The sequence below is a fragment of the Schistocerca americana genome, chromosome 8 (assembly GCF_021461395.2).
Source record: "Schistocerca americana isolate TAMUIC-IGC-003095 chromosome 8, iqSchAmer2.1, whole genome shotgun sequence".
NCBI lineage: Eukaryota > Metazoa > Arthropoda > Insecta > Orthoptera > Acrididae > Schistocerca > Schistocerca americana.
The window spans coordinates 81,428,621-81,451,647 of NC_060126.1; positions in this window are offsets into that span (position 1 = coordinate 81,428,621).

The window sequence follows — 23,027 nt, forward strand, 5'->3', positions numbered from 1 at the left end:
TCCTATTTCTGTTGTGGTACTTGATTTAAAGAGAAATCATCAGTAGCAAAGGGTTCTGATTTTGGCTAGCATGAGACTGTTAAGCAAACTCAATACTCCCACAAGCATTTATGTAGACTTTGGCTTTTCCGCAGTGCATACGTAGCAATTTTTGAAACACAGCACATAACTCACTGCCTTCTACGGTTAAGTTTGTGTGAGTGGCTGCTATTATTAATAACAACCTGCGTATATTATACGGAATGTTGTAATAAAAATTAGTTCTCAGGGGGCCTGATGGCAGCTGGTTTAATTATGTACCAATTTTAGAAGGACAATTAATACCCAAGATATTTCTGTTTTCATGAAAGGTAATATAGTATTTTAATTATTTTTCATTAGCAAGGCAAATCTAAGGAGTTCTTGACCAACACGGATAAAATAATGAAGGTTCTATATTGTAATCTTTATTTCTGTAAAAATAATTTCTTTTTGTTCCAAATGTTAATGTTCGTTGCACAAAACACATTGCACTTTAACACTTCTATCATCACATGACGAATTATTCACCAGAATGCAAAAACTCCATTTGGTTTTTTTTTTAATAAACATACGTGGCATTCCACCATATGGGCCCCCTAGTGAGGGTGGATCCAAACATCGTGAACATTTTTTTGTGGACATACTCTCTATTAGTTCATAAAGTCGTCCAAAAGTTCACTTTTACATCACATTGACAAGTACATTAAATCAAATTACATTGGAATATGTTGTACACTTCTTATACTTTCATTACATGCGCGCGGCCAAACACACACACACACACACACACACACACACACATTTTGTCTTACCGTTCTTGTATTATTTATCGATATATTGTATGTGCCTGTGTCCTCAACACAAGTGTAGTTTTGTAATGTGCTGGCACACAATTTACAGAATCAACACAGTCATGTTTGTATATATTTGTTTTAAAAAATCAGTTTTTTGTTATGAGTATCACCTTTACATAATGTTTGGTGAAAAGAAAGTTTACATTTAACTATGTGTTTCTCGTTTCGTCGTACAAAAGCATGTATTGTCAATTTGTCGAAGAAATCCTCTTTGGTAGTGATGAAATTGTTGAGATGCAGATGGCGAATCATTGGTATGTGACGGCAGCAGTGTAAGTGGCAGCATACCACATGGGGCGATGATTCGATGGCCGGAGCTTTGACATGAGCAGTGAAAGCCGAAGGTCGGTTGTTGCACAGCACCCATCAGCTGTGCGGTCTGGAATGCCAGGTTGCTGCTATGCCTCACACATGACATGCAAACATTTCACCAAGCATCAGATCATTTATATAATGAAACAAATACACGTACAGGAGAGGCTGAAAGGAAACGTTATTAGTCTTCATTCACTCCTCGCTCATACATGTAAACTGTTTATATCTCCGCTAATAAGGTATTTGAACGTATGAGACCCAGTCCTTCAAATAAGGTTTCTGCTTTTATAAACACTTATTCCACTTTTTCTTATTATTTAATGCTTTTATTTCTTGTTCACAAACTTTGCACTGCACTATTTCACTGTGGTAAACATTCGGTGCGAATACATCACAGTGATACTTTTTGAGATTCCTATGTTGGCACTTGCGTCATCTGTAGCATTCTGCTGCTCCCTGTCACACAAGTATTGCATCTTACCACAGTCCACAGTTGATTATCCATCCATAGGAAGTCTGTTTTGTTCATGATTTTAACACTATTTATGACAGGAATCACTGCATACTACATTCCACTTTTATCACATTTTCACCATGTATGCTGGAACTTTTTAAACTATACTAGTTTTCTGTACATATTTGACAGTCATCAACTGTGAAATACAGGCCATTTTCGCTGCGCTTTTACACCATCTTTCAGTTCACTTTTATATTATATTCAAACTCTTGAATCACTTTATTCTCATATCATTGATTGAGTGTCCAGATAGTTTCACACAGAGCTTGGAATTTATGAGCACATAATGCTCTATTTATGAAAGAAACATGCATCTTTAATCACAGTTTCTCATTCTACATATAACATAAATCAGCACCTTTTGTGATTAAAGTTATTTAAACAGTGTGCGTAATAGCCAGCATTTCTTACTTAGAAAGTCTGACCAATTGGTCTTTCTGGACTCAAGAGTTCAGTAAATTTGTATATCTGACATCAGTAAACATTCAACACTGATTCAAATTCATTTCGATTATTGCGCTTGCAGTTGCCGTACATGTGAGGGTAAGATGCAAGCACTTCTAGGCTGGTATTTGTGCAGAATTTAAACATCTGCCCTAACTTTTTTTTCTTCTCTCCACCCACATGACAGGTTCTATCATCTCAGCAGATTTTTTTTTTCTCAGCAAATCATGATTGGAACAGGCTCAGGCAACCATGCACAATGCCAAGTAAAATTTTGTGCCTTGAGCCCCAAATTGGATTCATTAACTATCACCCTGTCCAGATGCGTACCTTCAGATACATACATCCCATTCAAACAAATAGCTTACATATATACTCTCTTATATAGTCACACATATATACCAATGCATACAAATTAACTGCAAAGGCATATGAATTGAAAATCAAATCCCAACTACACTTAAACTATAACTTAGAAACTACTAACTGTTTACAGTTCAGTTGAGTTTTTCACTCAATTAAGTATCAGTTTCTTCATTCAGAGATATGAAGGCCTTTAAGACTCTATCAGGATACAACCCTTGCATCTTCTTTGTCTTTGGGTATGCCAACAGGTAGCACCCGTCATGTGGTACATTAATTATTAGGTGTGGCCCAGTATATAAAAGTTGCCACTTTTTATTTATTCTTTTAATATTATAAGCCTTGGGGTGGTTTTTCAACATAACCAAGTCTCCTCTTTTGTAGGTATATATTTGATTCAGATTTCTATCAAACTTCACAGCATGGTATTGTAGTGACAGCAAAGCTCATTGTAACCTCTGCTCTCTTGATATTGTCATAATCCTGGAGTGCCAAAACCCACCTTGTAAGATGTTTATGAAGCAACCTACATGTAAATACTGGGTGATCAAAAAGTCAGTATAAATTTGAAAACTTAATAAACCATGGAATAATGTAGATAGAGAGGTAAAAATTGACGCACATGCTTGGAATGACATGGGGAAAAAAAAAAAATCACAAAATGTCCGACAGATGGCGCTGGACAGCAAAACGTCAGTGACTGCGCATGACAATCATGTATAAAAGGAGCTGTAATGAGAGAGAGAATCAGGTGCGCCAGCAGTTGCAGCATGTTGATGTTACCTGAAAAGGCGCTTTTAGTGAAGCTGTATTATCAGAATGGGGAATGTGCTAGTTCAGCGTTACGATCCTATCACCATAGGAAGGGGATTCGAACGGGTAAAGGTCCGTTAACCAATGCAGCTGTGGCGAGAATGATTTCGAAGTTCGAAGCCATGGGTTGTTTAGACGATAGACCCTGTAGTGGCCGACCGAGCACAAGGCGTAATGCTGCTGAGACAGTTCAGGAAGAAATGGAAACTGTAGCGGGTTCATCTATGCAGGGGGAAGTCAGTGCTCGTGCAGTTGCATGTCGCACAGGCATTCCATACACTACTGTTTGGTTGGCACTGAGGCGTACCCTCCGATGCTATCCATACAAAATCCATCGGCATCATGAACTGTTACCTGGCAATTTAGTGAAGCGGAGGGCCTTTGCAGTGTGGGCATTTCAAAAGATGGCGGAAGATGACGATTGGTTGAGTAACCTGTTGTGGACCGATGAAGCTCATTTCACGCTCCGAGGGTCTGTCAACGCCCACAACTGCAGAATTTGAGCTACCGAAAATCCTAGAGCTGTCGTGGAAACGCCATTGGTCGACGAGAAAGTCACGTTATGGGTTGGATTTACCAAATCTACCATTATTGGGCCTTTTTTCTTCGAGGAAATGCAGCTTCTGGTTTTGTAACTGCTACCGTGATGGGTGAGAGGTACGCCGATATGTTACAGAATCGCATCATCCCCAGCCTGGCTGATAAACACCTGCTGGAACGTATGATGTTTATGCAGGATGGCGCTCCGCCCCATATTGCTAGACGCGTGAAAGGTCTCTTGCACACGTTGTTTAGTGATGATCGTGTGCTCAGCCGCCACTTTCATCATGCTTGGCCTCCCAGGTCCCCAGACCTCAGTCCGTGCAATTATTGGCTTTGGGGTTACCTGAAGTCGCAAGTGTATCGTGATCGACCGACATCTCTAGGGACATCTGACGCCAATGCTTCACCATAACTCGGGACATGCATTACAGTGCTGTTCACAACATTATTCCTCGACTACAGCTATTGTTGAGGAATGATGGTGGACATATTGAGCATTTCCTGTAAAGAACATCATCTTTGCTTTGTCTTACTTTGTTATGCTAATTATTGCTATTCTGATCAGATGAAGCGCCATCTGTCGAAAAATTTTTGAACTTTTGTATTTTTATGGTTCTAATAAAACCCCATGTCATTCCACGCATGTGTGTCAATTTGTACCTCTCTATCTACATTATTCCGTGATTTATTCAGTTTTCAATATATACTGACTTTTTGATCACCCGGTGCATAGCTAAGTGCCTTGTGGTCACAAAATTTGATTATTCTTTTGCCATAGACATAATAGTGGTACTTCTTTAATGCCCATACCACTGCGAATTGGTCATAACTATTTCACAGGGTGTGTATCCTGTGGACTAATGTGGTACTTTGTTGTATATCTTTTCAAAGATCGATACAAGTTCCACCCACTTAGTCTGTTGGTTAGCCACATAGGCTCCAATGAATCTATTTAAGTCACAGAAACATTGTGCTACGTGATTCGTGCTAGAATTAAAATATGATACTAATATATGTCTAATTGCTGGGTCCCATAGAAACTGTTTCCAACATTGACTTTTAAAGTAACTGGCATTATCTGTCAAGAGTTATTGGTTTTCCAACACTTGGGATATAATCGGTCACGAGTTTTCTGATAATTGTCTTAGATGTTGGTTATAGTTTTAGGTATTTTGAAAAGATATCAAAAACTGCAATGATGGATTTTACCCCATCTCTAGGTATTGGCAAAGATCTCATTACATCAACAGCTGTGATCTGTAAAGGTTCTGCCAGAATGATTGGATGCAGCTCGTTTTTAGTACTGTGTGTACTAGGTTTTGTCTTCTGACAGATAAGGCATGACCTCACAAATTCCGTGATCTTCCCATGTAGATTAGGAAAATAGCAATACCTGGTTAGTATACTGGCACATTTTTTATCACCGAAGTGTCCCCAATAATCATGGGTGTACCAGGTTAAATTGTTTATTGCTTGTGTAGGTATGCAGATGCACCAGTTCATGGAAGCTTCATGCATCCTGTGATATAAAAGATGATTGTGCATCTTATAAAGTTTTCCAAATTCTCCATCTGGATTATTCCTCAACGAGTTACCTATTTTTTCCCAAATCAGGTCACCTTGTTGCATTTCTTTGATTTCTCGGCGCATACATAAGTATTTTTGCCTTCTGTTGGAGTCTTTTAACAATAAAATTTTGAACTCAGCTGATTGTTCAACCAATACTGCAAACGCAGGCGATCCCTGTGGTAACCTAGATAATGCATCGGCAACAACATTATCCGTTCCTTTGACATGCCTATTTGGAAGTCATAATCCTGGAGTGCCAAAACCCACCTCGTAAGATGTTTATGAAACAATCTGCACATAAGTACATACCTAAGTGCCTGGCGGTCACAAAATATGATTATTCTTTTGCCATAGACATAATAGTGGTACTTCTTTAATGCCCATACCACTGCGAGCACTTCCAGTTCCGTAGTGGAGTAGGAACGCTCACACAAATTCAGGATTCAACTTGCAAATCCAATTATTTTTACCTCTGTCTGTTGTCATATGCTGTCTGCTTGAAACAGACAGGCACCTAACCCGCAAATGGAAGCATCTGCCGTGAGATAAAAATCCTGCATCATGTTAGCATGATGGAGTATTTCAGCATTATATGCTCTTTTACATCCGTCTGTAAATACCCATGGTCAGTTTTTTCTTAACAGATTTAACAAATCCTCATTATTTAATAACTGAGCAGGGACAAAAGGCCTAAAAATGATGCCATTCCTGTAAATGCTTTTAATTGCTTGTTGTTGTCGGGCCAAGGCATCTCCTCTATCACACGTAATTTCTTTGAGTTAGGTAAGATACCCACCGGAGAAGTAACGAGCCCCAAAAATTTAATTCCTTCTCGCCCAAAGTTGGTTTTTGTGAGATTGACAGTAACACCTACCTCAGAAAACCTTTCTAAGATACAGTGTACAATTTCCAAGTGTTCTGCACATGTTTCTGGTGCTACCAAGATGTCATCTACATAGACAGTCACCTTTTCCAAAATGTCAGGCCCTAATACAGTGTCAAGTGCCATAATAAATACACCTGCACTGACATTCAGTCCAAATGCCAAAACTCTAAATTGATAACTCCGACTGTCAAATATAAAGGCAGTGTTTTTCCTAGAGCCTGGTGTTAAGGGAAACTGCCAGTAGGAGGGCTCATGTCAAGGCTTGTCAAGTATTTGACGCCTTGAAATTTCTGGATTTGCTCCAAATGTTTTCGGGCCTCGTCCATACATGTATAATTATATTGTTGATATCTCGCACATCCAACACCAATCTGATACTGCCTCTGCTTTTGTCACAGCTAGCAGCAGGCTACTGTAAGGTGACATTGATGGCTCTATTATCTGCCAAAGCAGCATTCTCAGTATTTCCCTCCCCATGGCTTGCCTTTTTGTCCAAGGCACAGGGTAGGTAGTTCAACAGAATGTATTGTGTGGTTGTACTTGCATATTGAATTCGCATCCACAAATAATTCCACGTTTTTTTAAAATAACTGTATAAGTTCAGCTGTTGTTGCTGACTCAGATAGGCTGATTTGGCTACCTTTTCATTGATATATTGTTTTATGGTGAAAGTTTATTGTGCCTAGTCGGGTTCCTGTTCATTATCGTTCTCCATAGGCCCACCGTCTTTAATGCACTTTGTATGTGGATCAGTTTTGTTTACACGGACATGCCAGCAATAATTGTCCGGGATCCTAATTAGTGCCAGGTCAATTCCTCAGTTTTGGCAGAATAAGATACAGATGGCTCGGGAGAGGTCTATTTTAGCCTTCATTTCCCTAAGCACATCCAACTCCAAGATGCAAGGTACCGCTGGATTCTTTACCACTAGGAATTGGCACTTGATGTCTTTGTTTTCCTTGGTTATATCAGCCTGCACCTGGTTTTTTTATGATTTGTACCCTGTCCCATAGAGCACCTACCACCTTACAATTCTCAACCAACAAAATTTGCAATGTCCTCATCCGATCTACACATTTAAACAACTGTTCATCAATAACGAAGCCACTAGCACCTATATCCAGAATCACTGACACTGATATGCTGTTTATTTGTTCCTGAAAAGCAGCCTGCATTAGTTCTCCTTCTGATTGTTCCGTCTGTCGCAGATCAACCGTCAACTCCTCTTTGATGTCACAACCGTCATTATATTGTAATAAATGAATATTCACATTCTGTCTCCCCCCTCTTTTGGCTTGCCAACTGTCTGGGTAGGGTCTACAGCGGTCGGCCAGAGTTTGACAACCTGTCACACTGCCAGTACCTGATCCGTCACATCAGTTATCTTTACACTGCCCTTCGCTGTGCAAGGTGGATTTGTGACACATGCACTTGTGATGGATCACGTTGTGGCTGTAGTGGGGGTGGTGGCATTGGAATCGCATTAATGTGGTTAACGGGTACATGGCCTGCTGGCATTGCATGTTGCGACTGCCAGTTAGCCTGCCCTGTTCATTGCCACTGCTCATTACTCATCTGCAAGCTTTTATTAGCGAAGAGGGTATTACCTCCTTCTTCGCCTCTTCTCTTCTGGTTAAAATTATCTCCTCCACTTTTGGTTGGAGACTGGCTCACATTAGCATAATGATTACATCATAACCACTGGGACGCCAATTACCATTGCCTGCTGGCGCATTGTTCATCATGTTGGTACTTTTAGTATAGTTTTCCCCATGAGGGTATTCACTATTATGTGCAAATCTGTTCTTTCGAAGACTGCTGTTGCCTTGATTTAGTGCTTTATTGTTCCCCTGACCATTATTTGAATTCCTGTATTCATTCTGTTGGGCATCCTCTTGAATAAGGTTAAGGGAACCACTTGTGGCCACAAATTGTTCAAGGTCAGTATCTGGGACATGTACTAATTTTTTTGTGAATAGCAATCAGTAATTTTGCTTTGAAAATTCACAAAACATCCCACACCTGCATTGGTTCATCCCAATATTTGGTCTTGTTGAAGTATCGTTCGAAATACGTTCGAAGATTTCCGAGTCTGGGATTGAAATGCTCGGGGTTATAAACCTGTTTGCATGATCTTTCTTGTACTGACCAAGACCAAAATCTTGCCAAGAATTTACTTTCAAAATCCATAAACATTGGACACTGATGCCGCATCCTGGTTATAAAGGGTATTACAGTCTGTATCTTCTAGTGTTCATTTCGAGATAAGGACAACACATTTCTGAAACTTTTTACAAAAATCAGTGGGTGAACGCTTTTCTTTTCGTCACTGAAAGTTTGGAATTGGCGGTGCGTAATCAATGACTCCTCATGTCTAACTTGTGCTACAGTTGGTAGCACGCATGCATCTGTCACAGCAATAATGCCCATGTAACTGCATGGAGAGAGCGGCTGCATATTCTCGCTGGCTGATGTCTCCATGCTGGGAATATTAATCTGTATGTTTCCATACTGCTCTTTTCCTGGCGGCGTGTGGGTCACATGCAATGGTTCTGCCATGCATGGCTGAAATTGTTCGTCTGACACATGCTCGTCAATTCGTTGTTATAAATCTTGTGTAATATCATCATCAGTTTTGCTGATGATTTTCACTTGCCCCCCCCCCCCCCCCCCCCCAAACACGTTTTCGCCCTGTCACGGTGGTCTACTTTATCATCTAAATTTGAAACTTATTGCTGGATGTTTTTGTTCTGCAGTACAAGTCCTGCAACTTGCTGTTTTGACAATATTAATTTCTTGTGACAGATATGAAATAATCGCCTTGTTGCATTGGTTGAGAATCTATTGAACTTTGTTAGAAATTAAGCATCTCGCTCTTGCTATTTTTTTTCACATTGTTGTCTCTCATGTCAAGCTGTGCTAAAAGCACTGCAAGAAAGTCTGGTAAAGGTGGTGATGTTGGCAACACATTAGCTGGTGATACCGTTGCATCACATATCTGTACACTGTCAGCTGTGTGAACGCTTTTACTCATTTGAGTTTGTGCACTAAAATCGACAGACGCATTATCTATGCAATGTCGCTCGTTTTCCCCTTCAGGAATTCGTGAGCTTGACATTTCACCTTGTTTATGTAATGCAAACTCTTGGACATTATCATCCACTTCAAATTCGGACATGTTCTCATCCTCTACTCACTTATCCCTCCGTGTCTTAGCCATCTTTACTCAGAACCAGATTCACTATCACAGCAGAGACACACAGAAATATATAATACACAAAAATAGCATGCACAAGAAACAATTAAATTACACAAAATGCACAGAAAAATGCAATTTTGTCGTATGATGACATGTTGGAGACCGTGGCTGTTGTTTGAAGACAAATTTTGATGGTGTTAGGACAGCAACCAGCCACAAATTTACTTTTGAGTTCCTTTATTCAAAGGAAACCGTTACCGGTTTCGAATAGTTGTGATTCATCATCAGACGATTTACACGCTTTCTTTATAATGTCATAAAGAAAGCGTGTAAACTGTCTGATGATGAATCACAACAATAATGTCATAAAGAATGCGTGTAAACCGTCTGATGATGAATCACAACAATTCGAAATCGGTAACGGTTTCCTTTGAATAAAGGAACCCAAAGTAAATTTGTGGCTGGTTGCTGTCCTAACACCATCATCACAGAAAAATATTGAACATATCATGAAATTTTGTATAGTGCTCTTTAAGCTAACTGTGTGTCCTACACCTTTAAGTAAGTTACTTTGTGCAGTACACCTTTAGCAACACTTGTACAGTGTAATTTTAATAAATGTTACACTGCGCAAACGATTATTTAAACATTACTACACACGTCTGAATCTCCCATATAATCGAACTTGACTACAGCTAATTGCCACACAGCAGATTGACTGACCAGTGTATAACAGATCACCTATTTGACTCAAAATCCCTAAGCTTTGTTACCCAAAGTCAGTGAAGCTGTAGCAAATGAATCTTTTTAAAAATATTTGTGGCAAAAATACTGTATAAACAGTAAGAACAACACTGTAATTAATTTTAGACAACACAGTCACCACAGTGCATGGCCCCCGAATACCTTTCCTTCTCTTGTTTCCCAGCCCAGAAGCACATGCAATCGCCCTCTTACCTTTTGTAATTGGGTTTTGAATGCTGCTGTTTGTCTCGGTTCAGACACCTCTTATATTGTCATAAAGCTGTGGACCCAAATTCTCCACTGCAGCAGTCTCCTCTCTCAGGTTTGACTGTCTCTCAGGTACAATGAATGGTGATATGGTACATGAAACAATATTATATATACATAATTAACTTATGCACCATACTCATTATTACATACATAAAATATATTTCATAAAATTGAAACGAAATGATCATATGGCGTTGTTGGCCGGGAGGCCCCATTCGGGGGAGTTCGGCCGCAATATTGCAAGTCCTTTTTAGGTCATGACACATCAGCGACTTGCGAGTAAATGTTGATGAAAATGATGATGGACACACAACACCCAGTCCCCTGCCGGGAATCGAACCCGGGCCCCCTGCTGCATGGTAGGCGGTAAAGCTACCGCTGCGCTACGGAGCCGCACTATATTTCATAAATAAGCTTTGACAATTTTTTTTAACTCGGATATACCTCAGGTTAGTATTATGTACTCTATAAGTAAATTGGTAAATAAATTTGGGCCCCCAAGTTCTGGCTGCCAGTTGTGGTGGTGTGTGTGTGTGTGTGTGTGTGTGTGTGTGTGTGTGTGTATATATATATTATTTGGTGGGTGATGATATTAAGTAAAATCGTAATTTCCTATTTCTGTTGTGGTACTTGATTTAAAGAGAAATGGTCATCATTAACATTGGGTTCTGATTTTGGCTAGCATGAGACTGTTAAGCAAACTCTATACCCCCACAAGCATTTACGTAGACTTTGGATTTTTCCGCGGTGCATAAGTAACAATTTTTGAAACTCAGCACGTGGCTCACTGCCTTCTACAAATGAGTTTGTGCAAGTGGCTGCTATTATTAATAAAAATCTGTGTATATTATGCGGAATGTTGTGCCCGATGGCAACTGGTTTTAATTATGTACCAATTTTTTAAAAGGACAATTTATACTTGAGATGTTTTTGTTTTCATGAAAGGTAATATATTATTTTTCATTAGCAAGTCAAAACTAATGAGATTCTCATCATCTGCCAGTAAACGGACAATCGAAAATTTACAGGACTCAATGCAACAAAAATATTAATGATCGAAGCTTTAATCTGATTCTGCTGACTTTAGAATATTGAATGAGAAAAACAGAGAACTCTCCTGCATTTGCATTCACATTTAAGTATAATAAATAATTTAACAAGTATAATTGTTTTGCTGGTGTAACGGCTGACCTATATTCCAAGAGAAATGGTGGTCCCCTCCAGCGTACAGTGGCACCTATCATCCATACAAGAACCAAAGACAAGAGATTGAGTAACCTGATACACTGTCTTTGGTCTTTTTTGTTGTATCATTATCTTTGTTTCTGTAAAAATAATTTCTTTTTGTTCCAAATGTTAATGTTCGTTGCACAAAACACATCGCACTTTAACACTTCTAGCATCACACGACGAATTATTCATCAGAATACAAAAACTCTATTAGATTTTATTAAACAAAATATATGTGGCATTCTGCCACAATGCCTATAAGCTAAGGATGACATGGCTGGTGGGCGATACGGTTGGGCCTTCAAAGCCTATATGGGTGGAGAGTTATTATTGTCCAATCTTTAAATAAATGGCTGCTGCTGTGTAACATATTGCCATCAAACCACTAATATGCAGCTTTAAATGACATTAGTATATTAGAGATTGCTTCAGCTGTGTTTGGAATGTCTTTATCAATACTGGTTACTTGAAATAAACAATAGGAATGTGTGTTAGTGTTATTCAGTGACTACAAAAAGCAAGATAACTGTTTCTCAGTAGGTTTTCAATCTGTGAAGGAGAAAAATGTAAAGGCCATTCACAACACATTAGATGACGTGTAATAACAATGAACTAACAATAAATAATTGAGAAAGAACAGCAACAAGATTCTAGTCATTTTCTCTTCACATAATGAAACAGGAATGCTCAGTTGACAAAATACAGTTGTTTTCTCACAGCTGTCTAATGCTTGTACTTTACTGTGTCAAAATGACTAGACACATACTTTTAAATGTGTAATGTAAACCAAAAGTGGTTTAAATGAAATAGCTAAGATGATGGACTAGTGACAAAAGAATATATGAAGTCTATTCTGTGATATCCTCACTTTTAACTCGTTAGCAATATTGAGTACTTGATATAATGTGTGATGTTACCTAGGAGGAATAATACCCTTATTACATAAATCTAAAGAATCGTTTTTCTTTTCTTTACTTACACGGAGAGGACCATCATATATTGGGCACAGAATATTGTTTTTATGTCCCAGACTTGTTGCATTTCATAGGCTATGTCTTTTCTAGGTATGCAGAATTTGGAATTCAGAATCATCATACAAATGCTTGAAAACTATTATGTCAGGTTGATATTTCCAATATTGCATCCAAACAATCTTAAGCCATTTTAGTTTCTCTATTTTCAACAGATTTTTTTAAAAATTTTTGAATTAGTTTCTTCTGTAGCTGGTTGAAACATAAAATTTAAGTATTATCCATTTCTGTAAATCTGCGATTATCAGAGGTCATTCTTGCAATACTGCACCAGCCAGTGGCATCAAAAACATTCACACATTTACATTTTCTTTCTTTCTGGCATGCACTGAGTCTACTTCATTTTTTAATGTCCAAGCTCAAAAAAGCATTGGTTTGTAGTTGGAATATCTAGTATATTCACTGCATGCAAACACACAGTGTTTGTGTTGGCATTCCTGTTTTGGCCCCCCACAAGTATCAGAAAACAAGGCTGCTATTTTCCTAGTGCATGATCTTTCACAAATTTCCATACACATGAAGCCATTTCTATGGAACATCTTTTTGCTGTTGTCTTATTCCACATGTAGCAATCAGTTTTGTTTCCCCCTAGTTAAGAACCATGAGAGTGTACACAGAGAACCTTCTTTTATAGAATATCGCCTTTGCATTCACTTTAGGGCAGTCAAGCGCAGCTTGCAAAATTCAGACAGCACAGGTTCACCTTTTCTTGCAGTTTCTTTTTCAAAGTTCTCAAACTCCTTTGCCATTTCTTCCCTTCTCATTTGCTCTTCCTCTTCCCTTTCAAAAACTTAGTCTGCCTTTTCCTCAGCTGAAAGATGTGAAAATTTTTAAACATTCATCACACATGTAATGTCAGATTCAATTCTGTAGTGGAAATCTGTCAGTACAACCATAATTTCTGCTTCAAAACATTGCTTCTGACATAACTCATACATTACGTTAATACTCATATCAGCAGGTAAATTATCTGCTGTACATTGTTTCCTCTTGTAATGAGAAGGAAGTGTAGGAAAATTCTTAATGTATTTCCTTATAGCCTCTCAGCTCTCTTCTAGTCTCTTTATACATGGCTCAAGTCATCCTCTTCTCTCTTTCTCAGTTGCATAATGCTCATGTCTTGTTTTAATAGTGTTTTTTACAAAGGCTTCAGAAATGTCAAAAGTCATGAGTAAAAACGGTGTACACACTTGAATTTTACCAGCTCCCTTTATTAGATATAATTTTGTGGTGTTCTTCTTTCATGACCTATCATATTTAGTTCTCACACTTTGTTTTTCTTCTTCCTCCACTAACTTATTTAGGAACTGCCTTTGTAGCTCAACTAATCCAAGACCCCGGTAGGATATTTTGTCTGTCTTGCTGCATAAACTTACTACTGCACTGTCTCTGATGCTTAAAGCCTCTGACATTTAAAGCAATCTTTTGGCTTCACATTTCTTGTAGGACCTAACGGAATTATCTATAGAAGTATGTGCTACATGATGCTACCAAATAATTTTGCTTTGATTTCTTTTCCATTCCTCTTTAATTGCTATCTTTTTTTCATTTTCTAGCATTGTTACTATTCTTAACAACAGCTCCATCATCTAAAATTTCCCAATCCTGATTTTGATGCTTTACTTGTTGTGCCCTAGTTACATCCTCAGCAACTTGTGTATCATTCTTTACAAGGGAGGTTCCATGTTCAAGATTGGCATCTGTAATTATAAAGGCAAGTATTCAGAGGAAAGAAAATTACAAATTGCAACATTGTCTGGCTACTCATCAGAATCAGTAGATTCATATGGTTGATAGGACGGATCATCTGTGGAGGAGATTAGAGTTTAACGTCCTGTCGACAACGAGGTCATTAGAGATGGAGCGCAGGCTCGGGTGAGGGAAGGTTGGGGAAGGAAATCGGCCATGCCCTTTCAAAGGAACCATCCTGGCATTTGCCTGAAGCGATTTAGGGAAATCACGGAAAACCTAAATCAGGATGGCCGGAGACGGGATTGAACCGTCGTCCTCCCGAATGTGAGTCCAGTGTGCTAACCACTGCGCCACCTCGCTCGGTGACGGATCATCTGTATCTGAATCAATGGACATCCTCAGCATCTCTTATCCTTTTTACATTGCAATTCTTCCACAGTGAGAATAACAACAACAATAATAATAATAATAATAATATTTACTAACAAAAATATACACTAAGAAATAGGCTCTAATACTTACAAAATTCGACTAAATTCCATTCCTTCTCCTAATTCATTTTTACTGCACTTTTTCTCTGGTGTCCATTATGCTTCTACTTGCTTCTAAACTCTTTCCTTGCCTGGGAGTCACATTTCATAATTTTGACAGAGCCATGGTGACAGTACACCTAAAAAGTAGCAGGAAAACCACCTTCTAACAACTCTATTGGAATCAGAGATATTCAAGAGATGTTCCATTTCAGAAATTAAAACTACGTCCTGTGGTCTAAAAACAGGTCAGCTCTTCCATCTGTCTTATTCATACTAATTCATACACTACTGGCCATTAAAATTGCTACACCGTGAAGATGACGTGCTACAGACGCAAAATTTAACCGACAGGAAGAAGATGCTGTGATATGCAAATGATTAGCTTTTCAGATCATTCACACAAGGTTGGCGCTGGTAGCGACACCTACAACGTGCTGACATGAGGAAAGTTTCCAACCAATTTCTCATACACAGACAGCAATTGAGCGACATTGCCTGGTGAAACGTTGTTGTGATGCCTCTTGTAAGGAGGAGAAATGCGTACCATCACGTTTCCGACTTTGATAAAGGTTGGATTGTAGCTTCTCGCGATAGCGATTTATCATATCGCGACATTGCTGCTCGTGTTGGTCGAGATCAAATGACTGTTAGCAGATTATGAAATAAGTGGGTCCAGGAGGGTAATATGGAACACCGTGCTGGATCCCAATGGCCTCGTATCACTAGCAGTTGAGATGACAGGCATCTTATCCGCATGGCTGTAACGGGTCGTGCAGCCACGTCTCGATCCGAGCCAACAGATGGGGACGTTTGCAAGACAACAACCATCTGCACGAACAGTTCAACGATGTTTGCAGCACCATGGACTATCAGCTCGGAGACCATGGTTGCGGTTACCCTTGACGCTGCATCACAGACAGGAGCGCCTGCGGTGGTGTACTCAACGACGAAGCTGGGTGCACGAATGGCAAAACTTCATTTTTTCGGATGAATCTAGGTTCTGTTTACAGCATTATGATGGTTGCATCCATGTTTGGCAACATCGCGGTGAACGCACATCGGAAGCGTGTATTCGTCATCGCCATACTGGCATATCACCCAGCGTGATGGTATGGAGTGCCATTGGTTACACGTCTCGGTCTCCTCTTGTTCGCATTGACGGCACTTTGAACAGTGGACGTTACATTTCAGATTTGTTACGACCCGTAGCTCTACCCTTCATTCGATCCCTGCGAAACCCTACATTTCAGTAGGATAATGCACAACCACATGTTGCAGGTTCTGTGCAGGCCTTACTGGGTACAGGGAACGTGCGACTGCTGCCCTGCCCAGTACATTCTCCAGATCTCTCACCAACTGAAAACGTCTGGTCAATAGTGACCGAGCAACTGGCTCGTCACAATACGCCAGTGCCTACTCTTGATGAACTGTGGTATCATGTTGCCCCCAGGGGCTCAGCATTCATTTGCTGAGTACGGGCTTGGCGACCCCGGGGTCCTGAGCTGGGGACTGGTCGGCGCCGCCAGTCTCCTGTCACCGTTACCCCCGGACATGCTTCAGCGACCACCGTATGGCGCGGCGGTGGAATGTTGTGTGCTGCGGGGAATGGTAATCTTGGCTTGACCGCCTGGATTGCGAGGAAGGCCGATCTCTCTAAAAACCCCTCAATCTTCCGGTGTGCTCCGCGCCTATGAGATGCATGGCTGTTGAGGTGGAACAGTCGCAAGCGGGCAACCTCTGGGGCACCTGCCGCACCCCAGTTGTATTAGGCTTACTCAGGCATGCGGGGCCCTGTCTGAGCGGACCTTTAGTTCCCTAGCTGCTCGTGGGACCGCAATGGACCCTTCGACCTCTACATTTCCCCCTACCAGTGGCTTGGGTGGGCCACTGGTAGGAAAACACACCCCATCGAAGAAGCGACTTCGTGTTGCGAGTCCTCCAGCGCCTAGTGTTGATCGAGATTTGTCAGACTGTCGTAACAGAGCACATGCTGATAATCAGAATGTGTTTTTGATTATTAAACGGAAGGAGGGTAGCTTTGAGAGGGTTTCTCCCTTTTACATCCACAAGGGTCTTGAGGGAATTGCAGGAACACTTAAATCTGTGAAGCGACTGCGCAATGGGACTCTGTTAGCTGAGACATCTAGTTCCCGTCAAGTCGCTTCTCTTCGGAAAGCAACCTGTCTCGGTGAGTACGCTATCGAGACCGAGCTTCACTCCACTCTGAACTACAGTAAGGGTGTTGTGACATGTAGGGACCTGGTGGATATCCCCACAGACGAGTTAAAATCTGAATGGGCTGATGAAGGTATTGTTGACGTGCAGCATATTATGAAATGAGTCGATGGGGACCTAGTCAAATCCGACTCGTTTATTCTCACATTCAGTTGCCCACGACTCCCAGAGCATGTTAAAGCGGGGTTCTTACGTTTGCCAGTAAGGCCATATTTCCCCAACCCAATGCGCTGCTTTAAATGTCAGCGCTTTGGGCATACTACGTTGGGGTGCAATGGGATAGCCACTTGTGGTAAATGTGGTCAACCTGCCCATGAAGGAGCTGATTGTTCATCACCTGTGAAGTGCGTGAATTGCTCTGGGAGTCACCCCGGCTCCAGAGCCGGGTCTGCCCCATCTATCTCGACGAACGGAAGATACAGGAGATTAAAACATCTAAGCGCATCCCCTATGGTGAGGCCAAGAAGCTCTTTAAGGCCATGCAACCTCCTGTGTTTACTACATCTTTCGCTTCCGTTCTGAAAAAACCGGTACAAATGGCCACTGTTGCTACGCAAACGGAGGTTGCTAGTGTTAGCACTAATACCTGCATTTGCCAGTGCACCTGTGCTGCTGCGGTTGTTTTGCAACCTGCGGCTCTCCCCGCCACGTCGGACAAGGCTGTGGTTGCTGACATTGGGGTACTTCCTCCCTCTCCCCATATGGGGCCTTCTGCCCAGGCGAGTAATGCTCCACCTGTTGACAAGGCTCTGCCTTCTAAGCCCCCCAAGACGAAGACGCCGAAGCTGAAGGTTTTGCCACCTGCGGAGACTAGTCAGGGTCGGTCCGATGACGAGGCCATCGTACTGTCTGACGTCTCCCGTGGGTCGTCATCGGAGCTGATGGACATTGACGTCGACCGGGGGCGCTCTTCTCGCCCCAGGAATAAATCTCCGGCCAGTACGGGCTCTCCTCCAAAGCACAGAGGCAGGGTGAGAGTTCAGCCCCCCTGATCACTGGCTCCCATATTACAGTGGAACCTGAATGGGTTCAGGACGCATGTGGCCGAATTACAGCTCCTTGTACGAGAGTGCCCTTTGTGCTTATGTCTCCAAGAGACACATTTTCGGGCCACTGATGCTCCTTCTTTACGGGGCTATACCGTCTATCGGAAAGATGATCTGACGGGGGAAAGGGCAAAGGGTGGTGTTGCGGTTTTTGTCCGTGACATGCACCCCTCCTCTGAGCTCCCTCTCGTTACAGACTTGCAAGCAGTTGCAGTTGACCTTCTTGTGGGTCGGAGGCTCACAGTCTGTTCACTTTATTTACCACCTCAGGATGCGATAGACTCTGAGGCTCTCGCAGACCTTATTAGCCAACTCCCCCGGCCATTTCTTCTTCTGGGGGACTTCAATGCTCATAATGTCTTATGGGGCTCTTCGACTACTTGCCCCAGGGGTCGCATTCTGGAAAGCCTCATGATGTCTGAAGAACTGTGCATCCTCAACTCTGGTGCTCCCACTCATTTCTGTACTGCTTCTGGGTCGTCATCAGCTATTGACCTTTCCTTTTGCTCTCCAGCACTCGCGGATTCTGCTCTGTGGGAGGTTGCTGCTGACCTCCATTCTAGTGACCACTTTCCCCTTTGGATTCGCCTCCTGGATGTGGCTATGGCATTTCCGGTACCGCCCCGGTGGCACCTCTGCAGGGCTGACTGGACACTTTTCAGCCAACTGGCTGTTTTGGAACACCGTGCCAGCGTCCACGAATGGGTAGACCATGTTACAGCCGTGATCTCCCATGCTGCTGAATTGTCAATCCCACGGTCATCCGGTCATCCCAAGAGGCGTCCTGTCCCTTGGTGGACCACTGAGTGCCGCTCAGCTATCCGAGCCTGCCGTGCAGCTCTGCGCCGCTTCAGGTGCCGTCCCTCAGCTGACAATCTTGCGGCCTTTCGGGTGGCAAGGGCCAAGGCGCGGCGAGTGGTTAAAGAGAGCAAACGACGGTCCTGGCAATCGTTCTTGAACTCCATCTCCCGCTCCACTAGTTCTACGAAAGTATGGGAAGCCATCAGGAGAATTTCCGGGAAACTCGGCCAGCTACCTGTCACGGCATTGCTGCATCAGGGAAGTCTCCTCACGGCGCCGAGAGACATTGCCCAGACACTGGCCATGCATTTTGCGGACTCTACCGCTACTATTAACTGCGATCCGGATTTTTGCCGGTACCGCACTGCCATCGAGAGGGGTCACTTGGACTTCCGGTCTCCAAATTCTGAACCCTACAACTGCCCCTTCACAATGTGGGAACTGGATTCGGCCCTGTCTGAGGCTCATGATACTGCGCCTGGCCGTGATCAAATCCGGTACAGCATGCTGCAGCACTTGTTACTGCCTTCCAAGGAAGTTCTCCTGACTTTTTTTTAATATGATATGGTTATCTGGCACGTACCCTGACTCGTGGAAGGAGGCGATTTTGATCCCCCTCCTCAAACCGGGGAAGGACCGAACGCATCCCAGCAGTTACCGAAGTATTGCTTTGACGAGCTGTGTCGGGAAGACATTAGAACGCATGGTCAACCGTCGCCTGGTTTGGCTGCTCGAATCCAGGCAGCTCCTTAGCCCCTCACAGTGTGGCTTTCGGAGATGTCGTTCAACTATAGACAACTTGACCCTGCTTGAGGCGGCCATCCAGCAGGCCTTCCTCCGTAACCAGCATTGTCTCGGTGTCTTCTTTGACATTCATAAGGCGTATGACACTACTTGGCGCCGCCATATCCTCAATTAACTCCATGAGTGGGGTTTTCGTGGCCGTCTCCCCATCTTCCTTCTGTCCTTTCTTTCCCACCGCCTCTTTCGATATAGGGTTGGTAATGTGCTCTCTGATTTGTATGTGCAGGAGAATGGTGTTCCTCAGGGAAGCGTTTTAAGTGTCACCCTCTTTGCCGTCGCCATTAACAGTATCACGTCCACTATCCGGAGTCCTGCCCAATGCTCCTTGTTTGTGGACGATTTTGCTGTTTTCTGTTCTTCCTCCAGTCTTGTCACTGCTAGTCGGCAGTTGCAGCTTACGATACAGCGATTAGAGGCATGGACTGCGAAGACGGGTTTTACCTTTTCTGCAGACAAATGTGTGTGTGTTCATTTTAATCGTTCTCGACATCTTTTTACCTCCCCTGAATTGCGTCTGAGGGACACCATTCTTCCTTTTAGCGACACTGTGCGGTTCCTGGGCCTCGCTTTTGATTCAAAGTTGTCGTGGTTGCCTCACCTTAAAGACCTCAAGGTGCGGGCCCTGAAGGCACTGAATATTTTGAAGTGTCTGAGCCATCGGTCCTGGGGAGCAGATCGGGCGCGTCTGCTGCAGTTTTATAGGGCTTTCGTCCGATCGCGTCTTGACTATGGTTGCACCGTGTATGGGTCAGCAAGGCCTTCGTATCTGAAGATTCTTGACGCAGTACACCATGAGGGTATCAGGCTGGCCACTGGTGCCTTCCGTACTAGTCCCATCCCCAGCCTGTGTGCTGAGGCAGGGGAACCGCCGCTCGCCATCCGGCGGAAACTCCTCATGGTGCGACGGGTGTGTCAATTCCTTGCCTGTCCTACCTCCCCTGCGTACCCTACCGTTGCCCGACCGCCTATGGAACGTCTCTTTTCCAGTCGTCCCAGGGCAACGAGACCATTTGGGATTCGTGCCAAGCATTTGCTTGCATCCCTTGGTGTGGAGCGTGTGGCCCCCCAACGACAAGGTTTTACTCGCCTGCCTCCCTGGTTGCTCCAGAGGCCCAGCGTCCTTTTAGACTTGTCGGAGTACCGGAGGAGCTGCACTCCTGCGTTTTTTTTTACCTCCTTATTTTCTGATATTTTAAACCAGCATCCCGACCATGTACCAGTATTTACGGATGGCTCTAAACAGGGGGACTCTGTTGGTTGTGCTGTTGTTTTCCCTGATCGACTCGTCAAGTTACGGCTTCCTGCGGCGTTTACCATCTTTGATGCCGAATTGTTTGCGATCTTGCGGGCATTGGAGCAGATGAGATGTGTCCCCAGCCGTAAGTTCCTCATCTGTTCTGACTCCCTGAGTGCCCTTCAGACCGTGCAACACTTGTACCCAGCGGATACGGTCGTCCAGAACATCCATGATGCCCTACTCCACCTGCAGTGGCAGGGGAAGGAGGTTTCCTTCTGCTGGGTGCCGGGGCACGTGGGTATTACGGGAAACGAGCTGGCGGATGTGGCTGCCAAAGATGCATGTTCCCTCCCTGACGTTGTTGAATGTGCCGTCCCCCTCCATGCTGTTACCTCCCTCCTGCGTTTTCGCGTTATGCGTCAGTGGGAAGAGGAGTGGCTGGCAGTCGGTGAAAATAAGCTGCGTCTGGTGAAGGCCACCACGCGGCCATGGCATACTTCCTCCCAGTCATGCAGGCGGGATGAGGTTCTCCTCACTCGCCTCCGCATCGGGCACAGTCCCTTCACACATGGTTTTTTACTCCGGCGGGAGGATCCCCCAATCTGCAGTGCTTGTGGCGTCCAGGTTACTGTCCACCACATTTTACTTGATTGTCTTTTATTCTCTGACCAGAGGGCGGTGGTTTCTTTGCCACCGGATTTGCCCTCTATTTTGAAAGACGACGCATCGTCTGTGGTGAAGGTTTTACGGTTTTGTGTCCTGTCCAATTTGTTGCCACGGATTTTAGGGAGAGGGTTTTATTGTGCTGCTGGATGACTGGCTCACCCAGGCTTTAGGTAAGAGGTCCGCCAGTCACGAATACCTCCTTGTTTCACTTCGATTTCTGTTCTCTTTTCCTTGTGTTTCCTTTCCTTTTTTAGTGCACTCCTTCTCCTCTTGTTTTGCCTCTGTATGTGAGGATTTGGAACTGTGTCAGGTCTGTGTCTTTTAGCTGTTCCCCTTGTTCGCTGCTCGTCTTAGTCCCTTCACTGCATGTGTTCCTGTTTTTATGCGTTTGGGCGCTGATGACCCCGCTGTTTAGCGCCCGTAAATCTCAAACACACACACTGGTATCATGTTGAAGCTGCATGGGCAGCTGTACCTGTACACGCCATCCAAGCTCTGTTTGACTTAATGCCTAGGCATATCAAGGCCGTTATTATGGCCAGAGGTGGTTGTTCTGGGTATTGATTTCTCAGGATCTATGCACCCAAATTGCGTGAAAATGTAATCACATGTCAGTTCTAGTATAATATATTTGTCCAATGAATACCCATTTATCATCTGCATTTATTCTTGGTGTAGCAATTTTAATGGCTAGTAGTGTATTATTTTTTTGTAAAATGTAGACACATTGGCAGCCAGAAAGGAAAAGAGTTAAGATACAGTACTCTTGTTTGATTGTAAGACAGGTCTCGAATCTGTATCTTATGGTAGTAACAAAAGTGCCAAAGCATAGTTACATGTGTTGATGAAATGATCTTACTCAGAATCAGAATTTTATTGTCTCATAACATACATGATATTGATTTAGTGTACAGGAGACTCACCAAGCTTATAACTATAAGAGATTGTACATGGAATACATTTACTAGAAAATATATCTCCTGCCCAAATGGTCAGATCATCATTAAAAAGAATTCATCAATAAAGTAATACAGTGGAACTTAGATTTTACAGTCTCTGATTTAATGTTTTTTCACGGTTCTACACAATGAATTCGTAGTCCCTCTGAAAAACCTATAAGATTAATGCTAAAAATTCCCTTATTTTACATTTTGTCCTTTTAAGGGGTATCTCGATTTTCATTTCTTACTCAATGTCTTGCTTAAATTAATGGA